The sequence below is a fragment of the Sciurus carolinensis genome, chromosome 3 (assembly GCF_902686445.1).
Source record: "Sciurus carolinensis chromosome 3, mSciCar1.2, whole genome shotgun sequence".
NCBI classification, from domain to species: Eukaryota; Metazoa; Chordata; class Mammalia; order Rodentia; family Sciuridae; genus Sciurus; species Sciurus carolinensis.
In genome coordinates this window covers 10,939,267-10,945,077 of record NC_062215.1, presented here as the reverse complement: position 1 = coordinate 10,945,077, position 5,811 = coordinate 10,939,267, and the positions used below count along the sequence as shown (strand labels likewise).

Here is a 5,811-nt window from a genome sequence, read left to right as displayed (position 1 = left end):
ACCTGCTGAGAGTGTCAAACTGTGTTGCTTTTCCAGCTCCACTGGGACCACATATGACAATGGTCTGGGCTTCATGTTTGTCAAATGTCAGATCTGGGAAGGAATGGAGAAGGGAAGCATGGGAAAAAGAAGGAGGGGAGGCAAACTGTCTCTCACACTAACGTAGGTTTAAAAGTTTATGTACTGCCTATGTATTTCTATCACGCTACCATCGTTTCTGACAGTATGTATCATTCATTTGTGAAATAAAAATTATACTACAGTCTTCCTTTTTCATAAGTTCTGAAAGTAGGTGATTTTAAAGGAATGTAACAGGTTTATATGCACAGGTTCAACAACATCACTTGGCATATCATAACCATTTGATAATTTATTAAATTAAAAATGTGTGAGTAATAAATCATTATGTAGCTAAAAGCTGTATGAACCAAATGTGTTTTTCCTCCCCGCAAAATAAACTACATATAATATTAAAGATGGCTAGTGGACTACAATAGAAAAACTTAAGTTGCAGAGAGAAAAGTCATTACTATACCTTTTGTACAATGTATCTTTCAAGCACATGTGATTCCAAAACTGATCCAAAACAGTAGTAGTAATAGTAGTAGAATGGGAAGGAAAATAATCATGAGATTCAAATATTGATTTATAAAATACAAAGTAAATCTGCCAATTGCTCACCAAGAGAAAAGTTCATTGGATTAAAATCAAGATGTTTATATAATAAATATTATTTTTTACCCTTTGAGCTTCTATACTTTTAAGCTTTTCTATATATTCTTTAAGATTTTTAATTCTGGTTAAAAAAAAAGAGCAAAAAAAGTTATAGAAGAATAATATTATGGCATCTGCAGATAAATGGATGGAATTGGAGAATATCATGCTACGTGAAATAAGCCAATCCCAAAAAACCAAAGGTCGAATGTTTTCCCTGATAAATAGATGATGATATATAATGGGGGTGGGGGGTTGGGGGGTGAGAGATGAATGGAGGAACTTTAGGAGAGGGTGGGGGTATGAAAAATGGTGGAATATACATATGTGATTACACCAGTGATATGAATCCACATCGTGCACAACCATAGAAATGAAAAGATGTACCCCATTTTTGCACAATGAATCAAAATGCAGTCTGTAAAAATAAATAAATAAATAAATAAGTTGGCAAATTTCTGCAGTTTATAATTCTGAGTTTTGTTGAGAGGGTTGGGTAAATCTTGTCTGTAAGGTACAAGAATATCTGGGGGAACTTCTCAACTTTATTTAGTTGCGGTTAGATGGCACTCACACTTTGATTGGCAGTTTCCACATTAGAATTATCAGGGCACTTAAAAAATTCACCAGTGCTTGTGCTCCATTGGAAGAGATTCTGATTCTTTATGTGTGAGTTCTGTCTTATGTGTTATGATTGATAGCCAACCTCATCCCTGAGCTAAATTTCTCCACTGATAGGGAAGCTGTACAATGAGGTAACATAGATATCTCAAATGACAAGGCTCATTATGAACCACAGAAGCCAGTTGGAGATAATGTCTCCACCTTACCATGATCCAGAGTTGCTCATGGGTGGTCAGATAGTATGATGGAGATAAGAAGAACCCATCATAGGCTGCTGAGTGTCATCCCATTTACACACCTAATAGCTGACAAATGTAATTCTCCCCGGAAGCCTCAGTTTTCTTACTTTGGAAATGGAAATAATAATAGTACCTATGTAACAGAGCTATTCTGAAGACTAAACACAATGTTTTGTGATGCATATCCAATGGGTGATACATGATAAACACTTAAGAAGTATTGGATGTCACTGATTAGGTGATGAGGATTATGTTCACAGAAGGGAAGCTAATTAACTATGGGTGTTATTATAGCTCTGGAATCTTAGGGAATTTATGTACTGGTTTTATTCTATCAGGTAAGTATATAATTCATAAACTGATCCAATTTATAGTTATTTGTCACCTACTACTTTTTATCACAGGATGCAGTCTTCATTTTTATTGATTAAATTACATTTCTCACTTATTTTTCAGTTCTATATTTTCATTCTGCCTAAGCATTTTTGGTTAGGTGAGGCACTGGAGAGAATGTGAGACACACACACACACACAAAACAAGTCAAAGTCTTTGCTCTAAATGGCTTTTTCTGCCTGAGGTTAGGACTGATTTAAGTCAAAGAGAAGTGTGGTGGTAATTGTAGAATAGGTTAAAAATTAAAAATTAAGTGGACCCTAGAAGTAGCCAGGTTTAGTCTATGAGAGTTCACAAAGGAGTGCTCAGGAGCTAGTCATTGATGGATGGGTGACAGCTGAACATGAAGGACTTGAGGGTTTTCTTCCTTATTTGGAAATAAATGCAACTGCCACCAAACAGAGTGGATAGTTTTTTGTCCCACAGAAAGAAGAGATGCAGGATTCTGAAAGGCACATTGTCCCACGTTCCTTGTTTCCATCTCTAAACCTTTTCTTCCTCTTTCTCCTGCATCTTTGTAGAAGGAATGAAGAGATGAGGAGACAGAGAGAGAAAAAGATTAGAAAAGGAAAATAGGTACTCCCATAAGTGAGTTGAGGGAACATGTGAATCACCGAAGCAACAGAAAAAGAGAACCAAGGGGAGAAAATAGAAACAACAGATAGTAGAGAGAGTGAAGGGATTTTTCTTGAATTGTGACTGCTGGGGCCTTAATACTTTAGTTAATGTATAAGTCAACTCTCAGGACGATGCCTTATATTTTTAAAGGAAGTGGGGGAGCTGGGGGATAGAGGACAGAGACAGTTACATACAAAGGAAGCTGAGGTTAAGTGGGAGCCTTGTGAAGTTCCCCAAGGAGGGTTCCTATGGCCTTGGAGCTTGTCGGTAGCAGGCTTTAGGCTGAGGATACCATCTTCACCTCTGACCCAGCCCTCATATCTATTACCCCATGGCTTCTTTCCCATGGATCTATATAGACACTGATTCAAAAGAGTCATCAGAAAATTCAGATTCTGTTTTATTCTCAGGGGCCACACTATCAGCTGTTATTTGTTATGAAATAAGGGTGAATGTTGATGTCCATATTCATCTTTGTGACCAGGACAAAATTACACTTGCGTCTGTCACTGTTTTGAAGGTCACCCTTCACCACTAAACATGAACACCTTGCCAACACCAAGTGATCACTGTCTAAAAATGTTCTGACATGGAGAGTATCAGAAAAATTGCTAAGAAATTTCTAATAAGATAGACATTTCACTTAAAAAATGCAGGGGGAATTTTAATGCAACATTAACAAATTCTTAACCTTGGACTGGCCAAAATGCAGACCCAAAACATGCTGTATGTTCTTAGTCCTTAAAAAGAGAAAGTTGGGAAAGACTATTGAACACATAATGAATATTATTAGGAAAGACAGAGCATATCATCTTAGTACAATTAAATGATTGGCCATTAGAAAAGGAGGGAATGACACACTGGATTAGTTGAAACTGTACAATGGACACAATGGTGCCCCTCCATTTGCCATCAGAATGAATTTGACTTACACATAAGTTCCTCTTATGATGTCCTCTGGCCAAAACTCTTGATTATATGGGTAGGAAAAATTTTAAAAATAAAATAAAAAAGCGCCCTTGAGCTCTGAGATAATATCAAGTGACCCAACATACATATAATTGGGGGGTCCCTGAAGACACTGAGAAATGAAAGGGAAAAAATTCAATATATAATAGCTGAAAATTTTCCAAAGATGCTCAAAGCTACAGACTACTGAATCCAAAAAACTCAAGGAATTCTAAGTGCAAAAAACATGAAGCAAACCATACCAATTCATTTCAAAAGCAAATGGTTTTAAAAAATCGACAAAAGGACAAAGTCTTAAAAGACGCCAGAGGAAGCAGACAGTATACAGAGAGCAACAGACAAGAAACTTCTTGTTGGAGACAATGCAAGCCAGAAGATGGTGGCCTGCATCATCTTTAAATTAGCGAAAGAAAGAAAGAAAGAAAAAAAAAAAAACCCTGTCAACTTAGACCTCTATACACAGTGAAAATATATCTTTTAAGAATGAAAGCAAGACATGCGCCCCATAAGGTCATGGAGTCACCAGCTGCTACACAGAAAGGAGGCCCAGGCTGCAGCTTGAGGGACACCACAGCCCCTGTGCACCTGTGTCTGGCACAGTTTGTATGAAATGAAGAGACCATCCTTCCTGGCTCAGATAATCAAGAGTGTTGGCTGTACCAACACTCTTGTTCCTGAGGGTTTGTCGAACTGACCCAAAGAGCACACACAGGTAGTGAGGAGTCAGACACAAAACACAGACTATGGTGCTGAAATGCATTAATAAGGAATTTAGGCATTTGGCCCAAGACCTTCTAGTAAAACATTCTCCAGGTCCAGTTGGGGATGACATGTTTCATTGCCAAACCACAATCATGGGACCTAATTGTTCACATCAAGGTGGTACATTCTTTTTGACAATTCATTTTCCTATAGACTATCCCTTCCAACCACCTAAGTCTGCTTTTACAATAAGAATTTATCATCCAAATGTTAACAGTAATGGCAGCATCTCTCAATATTCTAAGATCACAATGGTCTCCTGCTTTAACTATTTCTAAAGTTCTTTTATCCATTTGTTCATAGCTATATGATCCAAATGCAGATGATGCTTTGGTGCCAGAGGTTGCAGGAATCTATAAGACAGACAGAGATTCGTACAACCAAATATCTCAGAATGGACTCAGAAGTATGCCATGTGATGCTATTTCAAAGTCAGAATAACCTGCATCTGAACTGGAATAAACTTTAAATTACTGTTGTTTTTTAATTTTCTTATCTGGATGCTCCCCCTCTCAGATCTCACCTTTTAAAATTTTTATTTATTTATTTTTTGCTTACCTTCCTGCATTCATTTACATGCTATCTAAGAAGACTTAAGTCCTTCCAGCTTTGGACAATAACTGCTTTTAGAAACTGTAAAGAAGTTATAAGAGAAGAGTTGCCTAAGATTCAGAATTTTTTTTAATGAGCATGTGTTTTATGTGGCCAATATCTTCACACGAATTTGGTTATGAGACTAAACCTTCCTCACTGTTCTAACATGCTGAAGAGTCATCTGAGGGGGAGGAGAGATAGATGCTCAGTTGTCACATCAAAGGGAACAGCATTATTCTAGTAGCATCTGTTCGGTTTAAACCTTCCACATCAGAAACTTGAGATTATACTTTATGAAAAAAAAGCTGAGGATATACTTTATGCTTATAACTGATGTGACTGGAGAATTGGTATTGAATTTGTAGTATCAGCAAAACAGAAATTGTGATGTATTTTATGGATGTAATAAAGGAATGAACTGTTCTTGTTCTACAGAGAATGGAAATTGGAAGTCAAACACCTTTTGCATTCCAAAATAGAGTCTCAAAATACTTTGTAATTTTCATTTAAATTGCTAGAAGGCTTGGAGCTATTAGTTAACCTATCTTTCAACACACTGTTTGCTTTAGCACTGAAGAGATTATGCAAGTTGTCAATGGATGAGCGATTAACAAACAGCTCTGCTTGTTGACTTATTTCTCTTCATTAAAGTTGCATAAACCAAGAAAAATGAAGGCAAAATAAACAAGCAGGGTAAAAATAAAGATCTAAAGGTAGGAATCTATCAACGTTCAACAATAAAAATGATGTTAATAGAAAAATAACATTTTAAGTTAGATTAAAAAATTGTTTTGAACTGAGACCTGAGAAAAGATCAACCATATCTCAATATTGCACAAAGTTCTGGTCAAAAGTCAAAGGAAGAGCATTCAAATCTGCGTTTGATTTGTAGAGAAG

At 36.6% G+C, this 5,811-nt stretch overlaps 1 pseudogene; it reads left to right on the top strand.

Moving 5' to 3' along the window:
• The first annotated feature begins 4,301 nt into the window (after positions 1-4,301).
• On the top strand, positions 4,302-4,739 carry LOC124980761 (ubiquitin-conjugating enzyme E2 D3-like; annotated as a pseudogene).
• Positions 4,740-5,811: the final 1,072 nt, after the last annotated feature.